Source organism: Ostrinia furnacalis, unplaced genomic scaffold (assembly GCF_004193835.3).
Source record: "Ostrinia furnacalis isolate ACB-3 unplaced genomic scaffold, ASM419383v2 OfSCF0643, whole genome shotgun sequence".
NCBI lineage: Eukaryota > Metazoa > Arthropoda > Insecta > Lepidoptera > Crambidae > Ostrinia > Ostrinia furnacalis.
Genome location: NW_021130882.1, coordinates 274,985 through 299,099, shown reverse-complemented (window position 1 = coordinate 299,099; position 24,115 = coordinate 274,985). Strand labels below are relative to the sequence as shown.

The 24,115-nt window shown below is 37.1% G+C and overlaps 1 protein-coding gene across 3 annotated transcripts in view; it reads right to left on the bottom strand.

The window, feature by feature from the left end:
• Positions 1–23,764, bottom strand: part of LOC114366631 (uncharacterized) — a 155,484-nt gene extending 131,720 nt beyond the window's left edge. For 2 of the 3 annotated variants that reach the window (XM_028323558.1, XM_028323559.1), the window contains exons 1-2: positions 23,256–23,764; positions 16,469–16,509 (exon numbers count right to left, since the gene is read on the bottom strand). The gene's annotated coding sequence lies outside the window, so the exon portion shown is untranslated. The remainder of the gene's footprint in view (positions 1–16,468; positions 16,510–23,255) is intronic. The other variant, XM_028323560.1, reaches the window with a different exon arrangement.
• Positions 23,765–24,115: the final 351 nt, after the last annotated feature.

Sequence of the window (24,115 nt, the reverse complement as noted above, 5' to 3'; positions counted from 1 at the left end):
ATAAGGGGGAGTTGAAACAATACGATAATTGATTTACGTTATGCCGGTTATGCTTAGCATGCTTGCAACAGAACACCTTCCGCCAGATTGACACTGACAACTTGCGCAAGACTTGCAGTAAAGTTTGAAGTTAAACTAACTATCGGAGGATACAACTTGGGCAATATTGTGCGTTTATTCAAACACAGACTTGTAGCGACCATAGCTCAATGGTGTCATGGTGTCAGTGCCTATTCGAGGGTCGGTAGAACGATCCCAGCACTATTGTGGTACAGCACTGGATGCGGGCAGCGCAGGACCGTGCATTGTGAAAAACCTTGAGGGAGGTCTTTGTCCAGCAGTGGACTTCTTTTGGCTGAAACTAACGAACTATTGTAGTGAAGCCACTACTCTTAACGCCAGCAAATATTTAGCATAACCAGCCAATCTGATAGTCATTGATAGTGGCCTATGTTCAGGACCTCCGAGCTGAAATGACGATGATGATAATGACGATACACATACTCAAGTGGTTGGACTGCAAACGTGATAAAAGAAAAGAGTTAACTGGCACTCAGCAGATGTCGAGAATGTTGTCGACCGCACAAAAAAGGGAAATGTCCAAAAATATACAAACAATACATACATATATACCTAAGCGCAAGACCGTTCATTGTTATATTATTGCTGCCTTGGCGGGAAGACTTAGTTCAGCTGCCTTTGCGGTGAGAAAGATCAGAAACTTGACTGATGTTGAAACAGCAAGGCTTGTATATTTTAGTTATTTTCATAGTATTATGTCTTATGGTCTTTTACTGTGGGGCTCAGCAGCAGACATAGAATCAATTTTCATTTTACAGAAAAGAGCTGTTCGGGCAATATACGGTCTTAAACCACGTGACTCGCTTAGAGAAGTTTTTAAAGAAATCAATATATTGACTGTGGCTTCGCAATACATATTTGATAACATTATGTATGTCCGTAAACATATACATTTATTTACTAAGAAAAGTGACGTCCACTCATTTAACACGAGACATAAGAATAAACTTGCTGTTCCATCATTTAGGTTGCATAAGATAGGTAATTCATTCTTGGGGAAATGTATTACCATATTTAACAAAATACCACACAACCTTGTCGAATTGCCAATAAACAAATTTAAGATACATATAAAAAATACCCTTATGTCCAAAGGGTACTACAAGGTTCGAGACTATATTGATGACAAGGATGCGTGGTCAGTTCAGTCTGCACATATTTGATGTACTTAAATTTGACTATTCTTACCGTTAGATAATTCCTGGCAATAAGTGGTGACTGAGTTTGTTCCGGCGTTTCTTCTCAGCACTTGCCATATGTTTGTCTCGAAGCGCTGGTAGGGCCCAAAAGATAAGGAGACATGTAAAGTGCCCCATAAGGGCTACCTTTTTCTTTTTTATTATTTTCTATTGACGTTCATAAGTGCCACTTGTGGTCTAAACTGAATAAATATTTTTGATTTTGATTTTGATTTTTGATTTTGTGGAAATCCTTGGAGGAGGCCTTTGTCCAGCAGTGGACGTCATTTGGCTGAAACTAGGGCATGCATTATTCGTTCGATATTGGTATTCGAATATTTCGAATACTAAAATTTATGGTATTCGAATACTTCGAATAAAACGATTTTTTCGAATACTGCTATTTTCAATATAATGTAAATTAAAAGAAACACTTTTTTGTCTATAAATAATCATTTTAATAAGGATCAATTTGCTTAACACAATCATCTAACTTCAATAACTACTTGAAAAAAAAAACGCTGCTATCGAAGGTATTCGAAAAAATACTGTTCAAACGAATGAAGCCCCACATCGGTGATCTGATACCTGAACACCAATTTGGTTTCCGGGAAAGACACTCCACAACTGAACAGGTCCACAGAACCATAAACATCGTCTCAGAAGCACTAGAAAAGAAACGATACTGCTCAGCTGCGTTCTTGGACATAAGTCGGCCTTCGACAAGGTCTGGCATAAAGGGCTCTTGTACAAACTTAAACAGAACCTCCCATGTCCGTTCTACGAAATACTTAGGTCGTATTTGAAAGACATATGCTTTGAAGTCAGATCTGGAGACTCTTGTTCTGCCCTATGCAACATAACGTCCGGTATACCCCAGGGTAGTGTCTTGGGGCCCGTGCTATACCTATTGTTTACCGCAGACCTGCCAACAACTGCAAATACATTCACAGGAACCTTTGCTGACGACAATGTAACAATGGCAACACACGACGATCCAGTGACGGCCTCACTCTCACTCAAATCTGTGCATGTTCATGTAACCTTCACTCTCAGAAGATACTCCTGCCCACCGGTTAAACTTAATGGTATCTAAATACCTCAGGCTGAGCCGCTGAGGACGTTAGGTATCTGGGCTTGCACTTAGACCGCAGGCTAACCTGGAGAAAGCATATTATATGGACAAAGAGGAAGCACCTAGATGCCAAACTAAAAAACATGATGTGGCTTGTCGGAGTCCAGTCACAGCTGAACACCAGTAGTAAAATGATGGTCTACAAAACTATCCTTAAACCTATCTGGACCCACGGGATACAGCTGTGGGGAACAGCTGCCAACTCCAATCTCGACATAATCGAGCACTTTTAGACAAAAGCCGTACGTTTGATTTACCAAATGCCGTGGTATATCAGCAACAGGCTCATCTATCAAGACTTGCTATTGCCCACAGTCAGAGAGGAAATAAAGAGCCACACACTCCGCTACAAGGATAAACTTTCAAATCATCCAAACTCATCAGTCCAACAACTCATGACCATTGAAGGCTTCCTATTCAGCAGACTGCAAAGAGCTATCAGGTAAATGTCAGGAGTATCCTTAGTAGATTTTAGGACAGTCTGTTGAGAAACCGGATGCCCACTGAGGGCAACTGAGTCACTGGACTCCTGCTGATTTACTACAAACAAAAAATCTCAGTACCACAGGAGATAACTACACCATAACACTAGCACTATTGGAAACTATATGCCTGGCACTTTAACCTTTTTCGCGAATATTGGTTGGCACTTGAAGGGATATCTGTGATTGCGCGCACTTTATCCATTCATCTAACCTTACCGCTAACTTTTTACCTGTAGTTTTAATAGTTTTAAGTTTTATTAATAAGTTTGCGGTCAGATATTTTTAAAATTTTTAATAGGGAAGGCGTATTCGTATTGTTCGAAAAGACCGAATAATTACATAGATGCTATTCGAATATTAAATGTGGCGAATATCCGAATAATATGGATATCCGGATACCCGAATTGCATGCCCTAGCTGAAACGGACGAATACCTAAGATATCAAAAAGTTTATCCCCAAGACTAAATCGAAGATTGGCCTGCAATTATCTGTAATTTATTAGCTAACTGACGCAGCAGAATGATTGATTGACCCTGCAGGAATCCCCATCGACCTTCAGACGTTTGTTTTAGATTTAGATTAGGTACAAAGGAGGCAATTACCCAAAATTCTAGATTTACCTTAAGCACTATCAAGGTAAACGTTAGAAATCTATCTGGCTGTCCTCATTACTTTAGTAGGTATTTCTAATTTTGGCTATCAGAAACTCACAAATTCATGGCAAAAGTTTTTTGTGGCTAAAAGATATTTTTTTTAAAAGATTTTTTGAATGCCGGCAATATTTTTGGTCAACAAATCTCACGTCTGGTAAATATCAAATGTTATAGAAACGAAATTAAGTATATGACTAACTTCTATTCACAACTCGCCTACGTACCCGTGTGTTGTACAAACGACGTCACATCAAGGTAACCACATGGGCATCTTATTTAATGGTAATAGGTGTTATTTCGCAACAATATCGTGTAGTCTACTGTGCTGTGGACTGTACAAACGTGCCGCATACCGGCAACTTCGCGGACTATCAACTAATTTCAGACGCGTCTGTAAACATAGCTGGTGATGTTCATAATTATGCTGTTGATTTTATCGAAATGTCGGTTATTTCGGAAAAATAACGACGATAACAGAGTTGTTAAGTCGATGGTTCTAGATTGGACCTGGGTGTACATAAAAGTGTAAAATTTACATGTGTTCCTATAATTTCAGCCTTGCTTTAATTTAACATTATTGTACGAAAATAAAATCTGCCGTGCTAGCGATATTATCAGCAGTAACGCCATTTTTTGGCAAAACTACAATGAGCTTTATCAGATGAGCTGACAGGCGTTTTTTTAACAGCAAAAAATTGGAGTTACACTTACTGCTGATATCGCTAGTACGGCAGAAATGTATTCGTATTTTAAAAGAAGTCATTATAGGTAGTCGCAACGTGTCTTTAAGAGTTTCACGAATTTCACGCAAGCGAAGTCGCTAGCAAAAGCTAGTTTAGAAAATACAGTCTCACAACGGAGGCTATTGAATCCTGGATTTGCGAAGATTTGTGACCGAGCTGGGACTTTCAATAACGTACAAGTACGCCTCTAAAGCACCTGATATTGAGAATACAGTACTTTATTTAATTTCAAAGCCGGTGTTGGAATTTCCTCATGAATTTGGCGTTAAGCTATCGATATTCGATGTTCTTTTATTCTGCTGATGCCAGGGATCTTTTTGGATATTAGGAAACATCGATTTTTATCTTATCGGCTACAGGTCATGACTATGAAGGTTTGTGTTGAAATCATTACTCCCCATGGTAATGGATGACGTCACTGTTATTTGTTATTGAGGTTTAGGCCAAATTACAGAACGTTTGAGGTGGGATTTGAGCGGTAAGTTTCCTGACGTTTTTAATTTGTTTTGTTTGAGGTATCTTATGGTGGGTGTGCATATAATATTGCATTGTACAGTACATTCATTAATTACATGTCAAAATTTAGGTACAGTCAGCGTCAAATAGTTCGTCACATCCAAAGTGGCCAAAAAGTTGGCAACACAACCTTATTCCAATTGTAACAAAGACGTTGTTTCCGGACGGATACGACCTGCAAGCTTTCAAGAGGAGAGCGTATCTTTACCTTAAAGGCCGGCAACGCACCTGTAACGCCCCTGGGTCTGCGGGTGTCTATGGGTGACGGTAATCACTTACCATCAGGTGATCCGTCTGCTCGTTTGCCTCCTGTCACATAAAAAAAAAAGACGTGTTGCGAACTTTATGGCAACTTTGGGTGTCACGAACTATTGTACCCAATAACAATAGCTCGCTTCCACCTTCGGCCTGATCATCACTTACCATCAGGTGAGATACAATACAGGCCAAGAGCTTCCCGTTGAGTATAAAAAAAAACTAAAATGCAAGCATGAATACAAACAATGGTAACATTTTGTTTTGCAAGGAGTTGTATGTTCCAAAGTCCGTATCTATCAACATCAGCTCATTCACCTTTTATAAGCATTGTGCAATGAGAGGCAGGTTAAACCAGCAAAGGTTAGGGTGAGCCCAAGGTCTGTCATGACAGCTCTTCAGATTATACATTGTTCTGGCAAAATAGCTCCTATTTACAACTAAATAAGATGACAAGGTTAAACTTGATGTACCGTTGTGTTACAATAGTGTTTAAACTTTTAAGTCAAGCACAACGAGTCACAAATTGGGAAACACCTTTCGGTGGCCTAGTGTTTAGTATGGTGATAGTTGAAACGTGACTTTTCTAACATTGGTAAAGGGAGAATCAATAACAGGCAATCTTGTTAATGGCCGACCAGTTGACACAACCGTTTTTTTTTACTTCAATCATCATGGTATAAGCATTGTTTTTTTTTTATTCACAACGAGGAAGCTCTTGGCCTGTATCTCACCTGATGGTAAGTGACGATCAGGCCGAAGGTGGAAGCGAGCTTCACCCGGAATCCTCAACCACGGAGGAACTGGCTATCTTACCTACCTCTAACTGCCGGAACACAATAATGCTGTTAACATTGTTGTTATGGCGACCGACTTAGGTAAGATGATGGTAGCTAGCCAGGCGGACTTGGAACAAGCCCTACCACCAACCTAATCTTGTTAATGGCAGACCAGTTGACACAACCGTTATTTTTACTTCAATCATCATGGTATAAGCATAGGAAATAATTATCCTGCTTTCGCCTCCGAGATTTATTTTACCATGTAGTACCCCTGTACGACAACCCAATCCGCACACAATATTCAGCGTAGTAGTATTAAAAAACAAAAGAGCGGGCAACCCCACCCCTACCACGCTGTGGGCTCGGTGTCCGAGCGGTCTCATTCCTTTGTGCGCACGCGCAACGACCGCACGCAGTATAAGAAAAATGCTTAAGTGACGTCACCAGGACGTTTTTACCGACAAAAAACGTAATTATTTTAAGTTGTGCAGTGTAGTGACGAGAATTAGACCCAACAAAAGGTTGGTTGTAACAACTATTTTGTGCAAGTGCTCGTACATTTTTATTATAAGCGTTGTGACACGACGCGTAACTTTGACCCATTTTTAGCTCCAAGTTAACGCGCGATGTTAACCAGTAGCCATTTTTTTGCTCCGAGGTAATGCGAGATGTTACCCAGTAGCCATTCTTTTGCTCCGAGGTAATGCGAGATGTTACCCAGTAGCCATTTTTTTCTCCGAGGTAATGCGAGATGTTACCCAGTAGCCATTTTCTGCTCTAGCGAGTTAATACGAGATATTAACCAGCAACCACTTTATATTCGGTCATTTTTGCGGGTCATTTTTTAACCAGTAGCGTTAATACGAGATATTAACCAGCAGCCACTTTATGTTCGGTTATTTTTTAACCAGTAGCCGTTTTTTGCTCTAGCGAGTAAAAACGAGATATTAACTACCGAGATAGCCAGGTATTGTAATATTATTCACTTTTACGAGTTAAGTATCTTCTTTTCGGCCATTTTAAAAAGCCGTAAAAACAGAACATAATGAGCTCATACAGAAAAATGTTGCGTTTGTACGAAACTACCCACATTAAGAGCTTGCCTTCTTGGCCTTACACCTTATGAACCATCAACCGTCTTGGAGCCTGATGACCCGGCGCCGCGGACGCACTCGCCCCAGTCGAGCCTCCGCCTGCTTTTATAACGACCGATGACCCTGTGGCCATACACATTGTTCAATGCTACAAAGGGTAACTGAATAATTTTGTTGTTTTGTATTTTTATACATTACACCAATCGATATTGGTCTAAATACAAAGGCTAGTAAGAAAGAAATAAGTATCAGATCAAAATTCAAAGTGCATTTATGTAGATTCATTACTTGCTATTATAAGGTCAGAATAAAAGATCCTAAATAAACCTTAGGCCGGTTTGTTGACCGAACCGAGTCGAAGTGGAAATAAATGCCTACTTTATATATGAAGTATGACAATATGTCGTTTTTTCTATGCAACGACTCATATTAACTGACATTGTGATTTTGAGTACTTATCAGTCTCACATTTTTTTTGTTGGAAACTTACAAAGATCTTTCTACATTTCCGGTCGGTCGACCAATTACATCGACGGTCGACAACTATAACTCATTATAATCCTCTAAAACGGGAAAAGAGGTATTTATTTGATATGACAACTAATCCAGGCTGCTGCACTGAATATATAATTAAGCTTTAGCCGTTCGCATAACTGTGTGAATCGAGGCTTTATACAGAGGCCGTACCGACAAGCTACGCCCTGCTGTATGGTATGATGGGCTAAGACCTATCACCCGCCCGCGGCGCAACCACGCCGCCTTCCACAAGCGCAGGCGCCTTTATTTACGCCGCAGCGCCGCGCCGCCGCCGCCGCATGCCCAGCGCTGCCAGCGCAACCCGGGAAGCGCCATTAAAGACCGACCAGAACACCAAGGTAACCCGCGTCCCTAGACGACGCGCCATCTATGTACAGGTATGTGCTGGCCGCTTAAAATATTGTTATTTTAAATGCAATGTACCTAATATCCGGTTACAGAATTTATTGTACCGAGATACCTATTCGATTCCCGATTCGAACCCAGATGATTTTTTTTTTATAATCATCATAACCATGAGAGTAAACATAATTAATTATACATAACAAATAATTATACACGTCGGCGCAGAGACGTTGATATTAAGAATATTCTTAATCGCATCGGTCGGCACGAGTACATTCTGAGATTACCCACTTGTTAAAAAAAAAAATGTTCCTAGATGGTGGACTTAGATAGCGTTTATACAGTGTGAGTCAAGTTAAAGTGTACATATGAAAATAGATGAAACTAGACCTATTTTTATCGACAAAAAATAGGTCAAAAAATTTTTGAGATTTTTTTTTAATTTTTTATAGAATTTTTTTTCTTCCAATTACTTATTGTAAAGAAAACGTAATAACTTTTAAACTAAGCGGTATATCCTGATAAAATAAAAACAGTAATAATACTAAATAACAGGCAATATTAAAAAAATAGATAAAATACACAAAAAAGGCCAACAAATAATAAAAAATGATACTTTTTGAAAAAAATCTGCTTTTAAATTCGTGTTTTTTTGGTTATTTGATAAATTTCTCCAAAAAATGTCCCTATAACAGGTGGTTTTTATTACTTTGTATTATTCTCTATCGTATTATCTTTGTAAAACCAGAAATCGCATGTCTCTATCCCTATCACAACATTTGCTATGAGCGTTTGAACAAAGGCCTGTCACAACATTATTCTTCGCTGCAGGTAGAGAAAATTTTAATTTTAACTAAAATGCTTATTTTACTTCGAAATCTTTTGTTTTTATTTGAAATTTAACTTGTCTTTATCTAAATTACAAATCTAGAGCCATTTTCAGTTTCGTTGTTAACGAAGCGTTGAATAGCGCGCCCGGAGAGGCTTAGTTCAAACGATCATTGCAAATGTTGTGATAGGGATAGAGACATGCGATTTTTGGTAATACGATAGAGAATAATACAAAGTCATAAAAACCACCGGTTATAGGGGCATTTTTTGGAGAAATTTATCAAATAACCAAAAAAACACGAATTTAGAAGCAGATTTTTTTCAAAAAGTTTCATTTTTTATTATTTGTTAGCATTTTTGGTGTATTTTATGTATTTTTAGTATCGCCTGTTAATTAGCATTATTACTGTTTTTATTTTATCAGGATATACCGCTTTGTTTAAAAGTTATTACGTTTTCTTTACAATAAGTAATTGGCAGAAAAAAATCTCTATAAAAAATTCAAAAAAAATCTCAAAAAAATTTTGACCTCTTTTTTGTCGATAAAAATAGGTCTAGTTTAATCTATTTTCATATGTACACTTTAACGTGACTCACACTGNTTTGTTTTAAATTTAGTTTGTGCTGTGTAACGTCACCAATAACATTAAACTTTAAATGCGGTTTTTAACATGTTATTACAATGGAAGCTATTGTGAATCATATAGATTTGTTCGTAGTCTTAAGAAATACCTTAAAACCTTTAATGGACAGTGAGGAACTTTATAATCACCTTTAGCAGAAAATGGTACATTTATCAGAAGAAAACAGTGTTAAGTTAAAAAAAGTTTGCCGGAATTTTTGTACTAATCTTAATGCACGATGGACAAACTGTCATCTATCTCTTCCCCAATTTTTAAGAAGAAACAGTGATTGCCTTGAATCTCCAATTAACTGGGTCTGGCAACTAGTTTTTGATGAAGACAAAATTGAGGAAAATGTTGGTTCAATTATTGAACCTAGTGAAAAAACAACGTTAAATATAGATGCTATTACAGAAAACATGCCAACTTCTACACCACATGCTTCGACTACTTCCTTTATCCCGAGGAAACACACATTAAATACATAAATTAACTCAGAAACTGAAAAAAAGATGAATTACACGTTACATAAATTAACTCAGAAACAGAACATTTTCCTCAATTTTGTCTATATCAAAAACTAGTAGCCAGACCCAGTTAATTGGAGATTCAAGCCAATCACTGTTTCTTCTTAAAAATTGAGGAAGAGATAGATGACAGTTTTTGTCCATCATCAAGAAGAATAATGGTGTAAAAATCACTTTGATTTTTGGGTATTTCACGTTCTTTGAATTTGTGAAATGTAAAATGTCTTATTTCTTATTGTAAAATGCTTAAATCTAAGAATTTTCTCAACTATTTGCCTAAGGACCTATGCTATAGGATATAAATGTTTGTTATATCGTTTTCACAGTATTTTTATAAAACATTCAGCCTGTAAACTGACGCTAAAGTGGAAATTTGAAAACCTGTGAGGACTTATCTTGATAGAATTCTTAAATACTATACTAATCGAAATTTATCTCAACTAACTATTTAGACGACGAAATTGCCTAATTATTTATGCCTATAACATATTTGTAATGTAACTGGTTAATGATTGTAACGGGTTGAAAAAGTACTGTTTACATTTGTCAGAAGAAAACAGTGTTAAGAGCGTTTTCTTGCCTTTAGCAAAAGGTGATTATAAAGTTCCTCACTGTCCATCAAAGGTTTTAAGGTATTTCTTAAGACTACGAACAAATCTATATGATTCACAATAGCTTCCATTGTAATTACATGTTAAAACCGCATTTAAAGTTGAATGTTATTGGTGACGTTACACAGCCCAAACTAAATTTAAAACAAATAAACAATCCTTATCTGTTTTTTACCCCCACCCCTGACCATTATCTGCTTATTCGCAAAACACGTTATTTACGAGGTATGAGTAACTTCATTGTTGTTTTAAAGTCATGTGCTGATAGGAAAGAAAGGGTTTAACAGATTCTGAGAATAGATAACAATGTCACCTAACGATAAAATCACTTTCTAGTACCGTAATCGAAGCGTTTTCTAAAAAAAAAGAACTAAAATACAATTACAAGAAGAGTCAATTTTAATTTTTTTCGGAATCGTTTAACAGGCTAAGTTGCGGTTTGGAGCAGCTGGAAATAGCTTAGAATATTAATAAATAATGCAGTTATACCGACCTAGGTTGTTTCAAGTCACGATCTAGCAGGTCTTCGGAGAAAATTAGCACTTTATGTCTCGTTTCATACAAAAAAAACACAAATTATTTTTTTTAAGCTAAAGTATCAGGTTTAGAGAAAAATGTGATATGACATGTCGTGATGAGTGAGCAAAGGACTATCGATTGGCAATTTTTAAAATTCGATTTTCCGAAAAAAATCCCTATGTCCACTTTAATGCCATTTCGATCCACCGTGAATCGGCCAAATCGAATCGGCGTAGTGTGCGCACTCCCATACATGCCCATACTGATCAACTGCCCGACTAAACTATCGGCCGACGAAAAATCAACGGTGTGCGCCTACTCTTAGGGACAAAACATAAATTAACTAAATTAGGTTTATAAAAAAACACGCTGTTGAAAGAAATAATAAGTAGTATTTAAGTACAATCAGATAAAACAATCAGTCTTAAAAGGATAGTAATGAATTAGGAACATTATTAATATTTTTTCATTTGTTGATAGTGTGTACGTAAAAAGATGATGGCATCTAGTCAAAAAATTGTTATTAAAAATAAATTATTGAAGTCCCGAAAGTCCCGGGAATTGCATCGTCAGTACCGGAACTAGATAAAGGATTAGATTATCGGGAATACCCGGGAAAAATGAGTACCGGGATTTCCCGGGAGCAAACTCTACTAAGCTGCTATGTTTAAAACTACTTGTTGACCGATTGTTCCTGGGCGGGCTGCGCCCTTTTGCTCAACTGGCATCCGCAGAATACCAGTGGTCGTCGTGACGCGCTCTCTGCCATCGCTTATACTGAGCAGATGCCATTTTGGTGCTTGTAGCCGTTCTGTTGTCTAGCTTTAGTTGTTTTTTTTATCCACAACGAGGAAGCTCTTGGCCTGTATCTCACCTGATGGTAAATGACGATCAGGCCGAAGGTGGAAGCGAGCTTCACCCGGAATCCTTAACCACGGAGGAACTGGCTATCTTACCTCTAACAATAATGCTGTTAACATTGTTGTTATGGCGACAGACTTAGTCAAGATGGTGGTAGCTAGCCAGGCGGACTTAGAACAAGCCCTACCACCAACCAAACCGAACAGAAAAATCTGCCCCCACTGGCAATCGAACCCGGGACCTCTGCGCCTGAAGCAGGTGGTTTTACCACTAGACCACAGAGGCGGTTGTTATTTTGTTGTGTACTTGCACCGAATAAATACTTTTTCTTTCTTTCTAAAAATAAATATTGTTTGTGTTGCTTGTCAAAACAACAAGTCCCAGTTGCGTTGTGGCCTGCATTGCAGCCATACGTGTCATAATTGGCAGCGTCCCACTTTGGCACGGTTCGCTCCGTTTTGCAACGGGACATCTGCACTTCTTATCGCTGGGAGTCGGTTGAGAGGTGTATGTCAGTCGTAAAACTGTTTACCGGTTGGTGTTAATGTCATTTAGTACCTACTTTATTTTTCAATGAAATTGTGATAATACCATTTTTACGTGACTGAGTTTATTGCGGCGCTTCTTCTAAGCACTTGCCAAATGTTTGTCGCGAAGCGCTGATAGGGCAAAAAAAGAATGAGACATGTAAAGACTCCTTAAAAGCATTTACTGGACGTTAAGCATGGTCTTCTTTTTTTATTCAGCCACTGCCATTCCTTCAGCTTGTTCTTGAGTCCGTCTTTCAACAATCACGCAGGGGGGAGGGAGAACCTCCACAATTCTTGTCAAATCGTGGTCTCCATTCGAGAATCTGTTTACTTCACTTTTAATCATGTAGACAATAGGCTACTTGAATAACTTGTCATGATCATTTTTGAGCTCTGATATTACTGACTGACAAATTGTGATATTTGGAAAAGAAACTGCTATTGCTGCCTTAAATATTTAAAAAATCAAATCTTGCGTGTGTCACCACAAAATGAGTAAACTCCAAGCATCAGCTAGTATTGAAGCAGGTGACAGTCGAGTTTATAAACAGTCATGAGTGTTAGATAACCGGTTGGTACAGTGATTCATCGTTAAACACGGTAAGGCGTGCTCTGATGAGAAGGCAAAAATTACAACTACACACTTTTCATTAATCCGCTGCCGTAATTAAATTGATGTAACCATAAAAGTGGAGAGAATCATTTCTTTGACAACGTAATCTTTATAAACCATGTACTTGACACCAGATCAATGAGTGGTTAGGTTTATTTCAAGGCAGACGCTCACTGATTTATGGGCGATTCTCTGTAAGCTCGTAATCGGCTGTCCCGGCCGATTTTTTCTAAAAGCAATTAAAATATTTAAACGAAACACACTCGTAATGAAACTTTAATCCCAAAACTTTACGGGCCCTTTGTTTTTAGAACCATAACTATTTTTAGTTTTTTTCTAGACTCGATTGAAGCCCGAAAAATACAGTCCCCTGGCTGTCCCCATCACTACATTTCCGCCTAGAAATGAGATTTACGAAGAAGATATTGAAACTACATACATCTGGCAGCTCATAGCATAAAGAATAATAATAAAATTATATTATTTTCGTAAAACAAGCTCTCATTACCAATTTTATTTATTTAGTAAACTCCTGTAAACTTTGTCCCCAAAATTTTAATACAGTCCCCTGCCAAAAATTTAAATTCATAATATAAAAAAACTATAATAGCTACGATGTTGTTTTTGAGTGAAATGAAATGCAATTGCTATAAAATAGGCAACCTTGCCGAATGCGGCGTTGAGATGCCTATTTTTTTAGTGTCAGAGCGTCATTTGTGAGGTGAACACGCGCTTGAATCGCCACCACACACAGTCCTCTGGTAAGTCATAATATGCATGTTAATTACTTAATAATCTCTAAATAAAGTATAAATTGATATAATATTTATGTCTCAATTGATCGGTAGATTCTTAAAACACTATTTAACATCATTTTCGTAAATATTGTGAAATCTAGCCGAAATACACAGTCCCCTGGCAACAGTCCTCTGCCTGAAATTGCACAAATATGAGCATCAGGTCGCAAGTATTCATTCCTGGTCCATCCTCGGCTTTCCAAATAAATATAAAACACTAACAATGAGGCAGCAAGGTTCTGGAGTAGAGGCCATGTACCGGAAAACGCAGCGAGAGACAAGCGACACCGAGCCACCTTGTGGGTGGACCGACGACCTCATAAAGGTAGCAGGAAGGCGTTGGATGCAGGCCGCTCTACCAACTGTGCGATGTGGAAGTCATTGGGGGAGGGCGGGAGGCCTATGTTCACCAGTGGACGTCCAGTGCTGAAATGATGTTGATGACTAACAATAAAAAGTGTCAGTTGCTTTTGCAACAGTGGTTCTTGTGAGCATTATAACGGAAAATCTTTAATCTGCTGAACCTGAATTGACCAAAAATTCCCCTCAAAGATTTGATGATGAAATAGCAGGAACGGGTGGTACTCGGAATTCAGTGCCTCAGAGGTTAAGGTAAATTTTTGATATGAATATTTATTAAGGAAAGTTGTTATTTCTGTTAATATTTTATAAAGACATTTTGTTTACTATTGATTTGCTATAAAATAATAAATAATTGATCAATTTAAAATGACTTTTTCTTAAAGTATAACAGTCCTCTGTCTCAATTAACAGTCCCCTGTCATGATTTCTTGGAAAATCGCTAATAACTCGGAAAATATTAATAATTTCAGTGGGACTCCTTATCTAACTAAAATAATAGTCAATTTTCTTTGAAATGGATCACTGTTTTTTGGAAAATGTTAAAAATAATTGCCAGGACAGCATTTGTATGGGACCTGTACGAGCTTACAGAGAAATGCCCTTATACAACAGAAAATAATTGATTGTTAGGCTCTCAAGTAATCTTATGAACTGTAGGCAAAGTTCTTCAGTAACGAGCCACCCAGTTTGAATGGCTTTTCCAAATTCCAATGTTGATCATCACATAAGCCCATGTCAAATATTGTGAAGATCAAGACTGAATGTTGATGAGAAAAACATGTAACAACATTATAGGAACTTTCTAAGCGAATTTTACACACCAAGTGGAGAACCTTAGAGTCCCCGCAGACACCAGACTTTTATCGGCTGATAGGTCGGCTTCTAATTTGGATAAGAATTCTTTCAATACCAAATCGTTCATACCAAATACATAACAGCCCGACTAAATTTTAGGTCGGCAAAAAGTCTGCAGTTTGCGGGGAGTCTTAGAAACCGGTCAAGTGTGCAAACACGATAAGCGGCCGAGTTGTAGAGCCGAATGTGCTAGAATGTTCGAGATCAAATAAAACAAGACGAATCGTTTTGAATCACTGGCTTTGGGAATTACCGTGATTAATGTACCAATACTACCAATATTGAATAGAGATGAACAAGCATTACTGTGCTTAGTAAAATTAGTTCGGATTCTGAGAAATTCTGGTAGATTATATTGTTTTAAACTCAACAATACCTTATCGACATCGACCTTACCTCTAATTCGAAAATGTTCAATATCAATATTAACAAGATGTTGTGAGCCGCTTATTTAGTGCGCCATCATATCGTAATCTAAATCTATGTGCCTATTCTATACCCATTAATAAAACTAATTGACTTGAACTTCAATTTTGCAGCAGAGGTCATCACGGGTTTGATCTTGCAATACAAACATGTTACATGAACTATTTGTATTGGATTGTAGCAATAACCAATATTGTATTCAGTAAATTTTATTCCGTTAAATATCTGATATTGTGTTACTATGTTTGTTGAACCAATAAATTTTATGTGACAGGAGGCAAACGAGCAGACGGATCACCTGATGGTAAGTATTTTTCTTCCTTTCTTTCTTTCTTTTTCTTATTTGACTAGTTTCCATATTACAGACGACGGCGGCACATAAAGCCAAGGAGAGTAGCATCTTTATGTGAATGTTTTTTTTATTTTTTTTTATGCATAACAAGGCAAGTATTTGACCACAATCGCACCTGATGTGAATGTAATATTTTACAACAGAAATGTGTAGTGTGATGTACGGTTGACTCTAAATGAACTTTACTTATTTTGGGGCTTAATGATGTGCAAAATGTTCAAGGACACGCCTTTTGGTTTTTTAGTAGACAACGCTGCAACGCGCGCGATGGAATTTTTTTTTTCTTTTTTTTTATGTGACAGGAGGCAAACGATTTTCTTTTCAATTTATTTGCATCTTTATTTATTTCAGGAATAGGAACATAATGGAAAAATTGGGGGAAGCCTAATGTTCAGTCAGCGGTGAACGTCCTATGGCTGAAATGATGATGAATGGAAAACTTTGAAATTATATTATTACTAGCTTTCCGCCCGCAGCTTCGCCCGCGTGGAATTCTCTGTCACAGAAAAACTTTATCGCACGCGTCCCTGTTTCAAAAACCGGGATAAAAACTATCCTATGTTCTTTCCCGGGACTCAAACTATCTCTATGCCAAATTTCATCAAAATCGGTTGCGAGGTTTAAGCGGGAAAGCGTAACAGACAGACAGACAGACAGACAGACAGACAGACAGACAGAGTTACTTTCGCATTTATAATATTAGTTGGGATGCCATTTTACTTGTTTTTTTTAGAGATAGAGGTACATAACATACCATTATGATGAGTCGATGGACGATCTGCCTCGCTTCTCCGCCTGAAAAAGGCAAAGGAACAACGTTGTAAAGTTGATCGTGTGTATGTAGTGTGTTGAGTATGAGTAGGGAAACGGGCAGTCACAACAAATATTAATTTCATACTGATTTATTACAAGTCAAGTACAATGTTGCAATAAAATAAAGTAGGTCATCATACCTAAGTTCATTGACAGCTAGACGCTACATTACTCTCCCCCTTTGGGAAAAAAATGAGATGTCATTTTTACACAATAATGCTTAACTACTGTATAGTATAATCGTTATCATGTTGTTTATCTAAAATGTATTTAATAAAATTTTAAAAACTTTGTATACATAATTTTATGAGTTATAAAATCAAAATTAAACAATTTAATTTAAAAATAATTATTCCTGGTAAAAGAAAACATGTTCACATTAAACTAGTTAATATGAAATGAACAAAATATTTAAACAATGGTTAATAAAAAAAAATATTGCTATTGGTACTTAATTATCTAGCACTTGGTTTTTGCCTTTATGCACTGCACTTCTTTACCACGTTAACATGATGGAGGTTCATTGGGTCTGATACCAGGGTCGTTACTTCAGTCAGTTGTTACCCGACTGCGCCAGAAGGAGGGTTATGTTTTTCGAGTGTATTGTATGTATGTATGTATATTTCTTTGGCACGGGCCTACAGTTTAAACGGCTTAACCGATTTTAGCGTGAGAGGTGTCGTTAGATTCGTCTTATTTATTTATTGTTACAACCCACACAATGGAAGAAGACAGGTAGAATGTAAATGCAACAAGGAAGAAAGAAAATTAAGTTAAGTTTTACCACAAGATTAGCCCTCGTTTTCAAAGCAATTTTTTTTGTAATGATTTTCGTCTTTCGAACTTCATTAACAATACGTAATTATTCAGAATCAAAATGTCAATTAATAATAGCACAAATAAGTGTCATTGACTCATTGAATACATTTTCAGAATCTGAGCAATAGTTTCTGTTAATTTATATTCGTACATTAATAATAACACCTACAAACAACTTGTTATCCTCGTTTAAAAGCTGCCACAATTCGCTTATTCTTATTTGTACGTAAATAAACCAAATAATATTTTCCTGTTAATTTTACTTTTTCATGTGTTCAAACATAAACAACGCGAAGTCCTAACAAACTGATTTTAGTAGTTAGATAGATACTCTTTACTGCACAAAAAGAGATACTTTTATTGAAAAACAAAACAGAATGAAGATGAGTCTATAATAAAAAATGTCAGTAATTTATTAAAAGTTGGTTACCCCTTTGAATTATCTCATCCTACTAATATTATAAATGCGAAAGTTTGGATGTCTGAATGGATGTTTGTTACTCTTTCAAGCAAAAACTACTGAACGGATTTTGATGAAACTTTACAGTATTATTGTTTATAACCCAGATTAACATATAGGCTATAATTTATGACGATATGTGACAAACTAAATTTCACGCGGGTGAAGCCGCGCGCGGGCAAAAGCTGTATCAAATATGGCAGCTCATATTGTCATGGGCTTGTAAGTGCTAATATGTGTCAAAATAAAGTCTTACTAGTCGCTCAAGGTCTAACGTTACACCAAGCCTTTAGTGTTTTTAATAGATTGTGCCTGTTAAAATTATTCTAAGAAACAAGTAAACCTTGAGTTAGTTTGGAAGAGAGTTACCTACATGAAATTGGTACTAGCTAAAACGTGCTGAAACTGATGAATCTTATCATCATTCATTAACCTAACACCAAATAAAAATCCCATGAAGGCATTTTGAACTTGGTTTCTTAACTGTAAAGTTCCAAAATCGATTGATGATGATATTTTAGAACGATGTGCTGTACTCAACACAACTATAATACCTACATTCTACACTACAAAATAGCATTCTCGTGGAAAAGTAGGTACATGATAGATAACGAGAACGTTTCCTGGTACATTATTAAATTCATTGAATCGGTTATAAAAATAATAACTATTACAAAATCGATTGTTTTGTCTCGCTACATAGTTTTTTTAACGTAGGTATACTACTTACACACTAAATAGATATTTAAGGTACATGTGTATTTCAATATTTAGTTTTCCTTTGTCTTGACTGCTACCATGATTAATAGTAGGGACCAGAAATACAACCAAGGAAACGCTACTAAAAGTAAACACTACTAAAATACTGTGTGATTTTTCTAAAACCGCAAAGTGTAGTGAACTGAAGAATGTAGGCAGCATTACCAATCGAACCGAGTACAGCGGTTTATCTCATTTGTACAGTCGTCAACACATAAAACTATAAATTTTGTTACGAAATACGTAGCATGCATGGGGAGTTTCTGTATAGTCGTCAAATAAATAAAGTGTCAAGTGAAATTCAGATGACTGAGTTTCTATCGAGATTTCTTCCCAGCACCAGCCCTTAAGTTGTCCCTAAGTGGTGGTAGGGCAAGCTATAAACCAATGGTTCCCAAACTTATTTAGTCTACTGCCCACTTTGAGAATAAATTATTTTTTTGCGCCCCCCATTTTTGTAGTCAAGAGTCGAGCTCAGTCGATGTCTAAGAGTCCTCCTAGTAGATGACGCCTCCCAAGCCCCTACACAACGTCCCGGTTTTTTTTCTGGATCTCTTACCGCCCCCCTTTAAGCCTGCAGCGCCCACAAGGGGGCGTTATCGCCCACTTTGGGAATGACTGCTATAAGCTATAATAAACATTACTGGGGAGTTACTAAGTAGTCGTCAAATAGTAAAGTTTTAAGTGAAAATAAGATTGACTGAGTTTCTTCCGCCACTTCTTCTCAATACCAGCTCATAAGTTGTTCCGAAGTGGTGGTAGGGCAAGCTATTATTTGGAACGTGTATAGCGCCAGAAAGGGCCAAAGTAGGTACTGATTAATGATTTGATTTGATGAAAAGACACGTGATGTCACTGATGACTATGAAATGATGAAATTACGTTTTTGTAATTAATTATGCAAGACGTAACTAACTGAACACAATACTGTGATATTATTTGATGATAGCTATAAAATATTAAGCAAACTCGTCTGTTTCTATCTCATTAGTAAATCACTTAATTACTTAGGTAATGGCGCTGTATTCCTAATTTTTTATGAAAAGTATTTAGTTATGAAAAGTTCCAAGTTTATTCTGTGGGCGGGACTTCAAAGCCGTCTTCGCACATCTTTATTATAACTTGTGATCTTAAACATCAATTCAGTATACAAATAAATATAGGTACAAATAAATCGGTCCACCCACGAGATGGACCAACGACCTCATAAAGCAGGAAGGAGCTGGATGCAGGCCGCTACCAACGGGTCATTACGGAAAACATTGGGGGAGGCAGGAGCAGTGGACGTCCTATGACTGAAATTAATGATGATGATGTTACAAAACAAAAGCACAATTTCGAATATCGGGCATATAAATTACCATCGACTGTACTAAATCCATAATCCCATAAATCATAAGTAGCTGTCGATTACCCCAGTGGGTAGAGGCGTCGACCGCGGTTAATTTTAACTTTTTAACCCACATCCGAGCCGGGTTCAACGACCTGCGTCATATGTTTATTGTTTACGATACATTATCTAGTACGCCTCGACACCTATGTACCGGTTACACGACGCAATTTACAATTTAATTAACCCCAATTGATAATTTAGTATTAAGGAAATAAGAGTTAAAATAGTACCTAACTAACTGCATACTACATACTACCTACTTAGGGAAAATCATAACAGGTACCTACTGAACAAAAAATTTTTATTGAACTTTCTTTTGTCAGTGACAATGAGACCGATAATGACCGATTATGGTAGCACATTAATCTACATGGGTAAAATTGTTATATTTTATGGTTACCTAAAAGAAAACATATCATTTAATAATGGGATCTACTTCTTCTTTCTTTTTTCCTGTATCACCCTGTGCACCCTGTGAGACCTCATAGTAATGTTAGTGAATGAATACGGGCGCAAATAACACTAGATGTGAAGCGATAACGCCGAGTAGTGCTTAGGTGCTAGTTGTGGTAACCTTGATTGAGCACAATCGCTGGAAAAACAAAGCGATACCGTTTCGGTTATACCAGTTACCAAAACATTTGCATAATGATCTTATCTGTTTACGCTTTAGCAATAACATTTACTTGAAACATGCCAAAACGCAATGGAACGAAGCATGGTGGGGAAGAGACTTTCTGATAGAGTACGAACCACCATCATAAAGAATTGTACAAGAACAAAAGATGTAACAGTAACTATCAGAAAGTTGAAATGGAGATGGACAGGACACACAGTTAGAGGAAAAGAGAAATGGTCTAAATCCATAATGAACTGGTTCACAAGGCATATTAAGCGAAAACGGGGAAGGCCACCAAGAAGATGGGTGGATGAAATAAAGGCCATAGCTGGAGGTAGATGGACAACAATTGCAGGAGATAGAGGAGAGTGGAAACAGTTGGAGGAGGCCTTTGCCAAAAAAGGCACACAGACAAGTGTCAATTAGAATAATATTATACTCAATCAATTTTAAACTGTGTATGTCGTGAATAAAGGCTAATATTATTAATAACATTTTCGGAGAGAAGATACTGACTAGGCATATCGCTTTTTGGCTTGGTTTCTTATCAAAGAAAAATGCCATCCACTGCTGGACAAAGGACCCCAATGGCGTCCAATGCAGAAGGATCCAAGTGCGTTCCGCGACTTTCACACCATCGTTGGTCCACCTAGTGGGATGCCTTCCTGTGCACTACATTTTCCGGTTCACGTTACGCACGTTTTGGGACTTTTAGAGTTCTTCCAGAATTCGTGCGTGCAATTTTTACAGCACAGTAGTTATATTTTACAGTAAGGGACCCCCCTCTTGTCATTCAAAACAATAGCTACGTCCGTATTTACGTATGTGGTGGTTCGAGATCTGCCTATTCCCGAAACACATCAAAACGTTCACGCAACGCTTCTTGCATAGACATTGCCAGTACCATCGCCGGCGAAAGTACGGCGCCCGAGTGAAAGTGCCGCGGAAGACTTTCTGTAGTTTCTGTCTACCCTTGCGACCAATATCCTGCTCGATCGGTGGTTATGTAACGCACTCACGAGCTGTTGTTGAACCCTCGATACATAATGTCTTCGGCTTATCTGCCTTGTGTTACACAAGCTGGTGCCTGCCTTTTGCAAAGTTTTTTGTCTCATGGAAAAAATACTGAATATATCATGTTTTCTTTGTTCAAGTAGTAAAAGTTCAAGATTTCGTCTGTCTCCAAACTAGTATTTATTAAAATCTGTGCAGCAAATCTATGAGTGCAAGTGTAACAATACAAAGATGTTTAGACTATTCAATGTTTGGACTTATTTCATTCCAAAAAAACAATAATGAAGTATTTGATACCAAGAAAAATATGATTTCATAATTATTATTAATAAAAAAAAATTAAAAGGGTTATCCCTTCAATATTTCATGATTTGATTAGTGATTACTTTCAGAATACAATGTGTACCTACAAGCTTAAAAGGCTTAAAGGCTCTATTGATTGATTTTAAAGTTAACCCTACAAAAAGTACACCTGGCTAGAAAAGAGATCTTACACACTTAATATTGGCCATGTTACAAATTTCTAGTGATTATTCTATTACTTCAACATAAACTTTTCTGCAGTATAACTACCAAAAAACACTGTAATGTAAACATCTTTATGGTCTTATTTATTAACAACATAAGAGGCTCAAATCTCAGATGGGGTGATTAAATAAAAATAGTTATTAAATGACTAGTGTCCGTTCCTAGTTTAAATACAGACCACAGGGCACAGGTGATAAGCTTATGCCCCTTTTCACCATCAATCCCTAATTTTTAAGTGACCCCTATGTAAACAAAATTCCTGTTACTTGTTACTATAGGGGTCACTTAAAAACTAGGGATTCATAGTGAAAATGGGCATAAGTGGTTTATTAAAACCTAAATGAAATAAGTGTCAAGACCTTAGTAATCGACTCTTGAAGTCAACCTAATAAAGAATTATTTAGTAATCCAGGGTGTGGTGGAAGTGATCCAGGGAAAAGCATTCAGTCCGCCTTATGTACAGTGTTCTATGTGCATATAAGTTTGAAATAAATAAATGGTAGCTTGTGGTTCCAGGTTCCTTTGGTTGTGGTGTGATCATTGCATTAAAGATGTATTGAGCTAATATAAAAACACCGGCGGTACCTATAGCCTGTCATAGCAATTACATGTAGAATATAACTAGTAGCTCACAATTTTACTTTTGTTTGTGCCAATTAATAAAGTACTATAGTAAGTAATTAAACAATAAAGTAAATGTATGGTCTTTTAGTTCCATAATCAGCTACAGACATCTAACATTCATAAAGGAAAATAAAAATTATAACATCCATCTTGAGTTTGTTGATCGTCGACATCCATGTTAGACAAGGTATACTTTTTGACCGACTTCATTGCAGTCTATTTACAGATAGAAATTCTAATTGGAAATTAATTGGTCTCAGAATTCCAAAACAACATAACAGTGCAGGTATTGTAATTTGATATGAAACCTCATTAGGTTGATTGTTATGAATGCAGTTATGAATGAGAAAGGTTCTAGCCCCAGTTCAACTTGAATTTTGCATGCAGTGTCTATTGCTTTGCAACTTGAAAACATTCTAATGACTACACAAGTGTGCTAGTCAAACATGAATGGCGAAGGCGTAAAAGTAATGCGCATTATAAGCAAGTAGGTAATGATATTCTACACGTACCGGTCGCATAAAAACGTTGCAATGTCCACGACTAGCCAGCATGGCTCACAGCGTTTATACCACAATCAAAACACCCGATGCTTCACCGAACTACACACACCTCGCAATTGTTGACTGCTTCACCACTTCACAGCACACACCTGTTATCGACCGCACCAACAGGGAATCTTACCCTTCGGGTAGCACGACACTTAGAAATTCACCAAAATACAAATCCAATTAAATATTTTGCCACACAACGTACACAAATAAAACACCTCCGTAAAAGCTACCTACTTGCGAAACCGATCTGTCAATCTACGTCAAATAATTTCGATAAAACCTAAACAAACGCGATCTCACATGCGTGTCAGGACGCAGGATATTGAACAAAACGCATGAAATCGAATAACACTTTTCCTAACAAATTGTTTTTTATGGTTTACGAGTTATTTCTCAAAAATCAGACACTCGACACACACAGCAACCACCTATCACGCGAGTTTATCGAAAACTGAATGACAGGCAAAGAAAAAGAGACTGTTTTGCTCTGTGGTTTTGCTAATACCAACATAATGAAACGTAATGTCAAAGATAATGTTGCCCGCATATTTTTTAAATAATCTACCTATTTAGTTATTTTATTTCTTCTTTCGAATGTGCGGTACATTATTATGTTACACGACCATCGCGGCATAATATGCTTTTGGCACAAGTGTGCGTGAATACGTACTTTTTATATTGATTTCTGCAGGATTAAAGTGTCTAAGTTATTTACTTTAGCCTCTCATAGTGTATTTATTTGTAACTTAGACGTTATGATGACCATGGACAGTATCACCTCGCACAAATAATAATAAATTAATTTATAAAAATTAAAA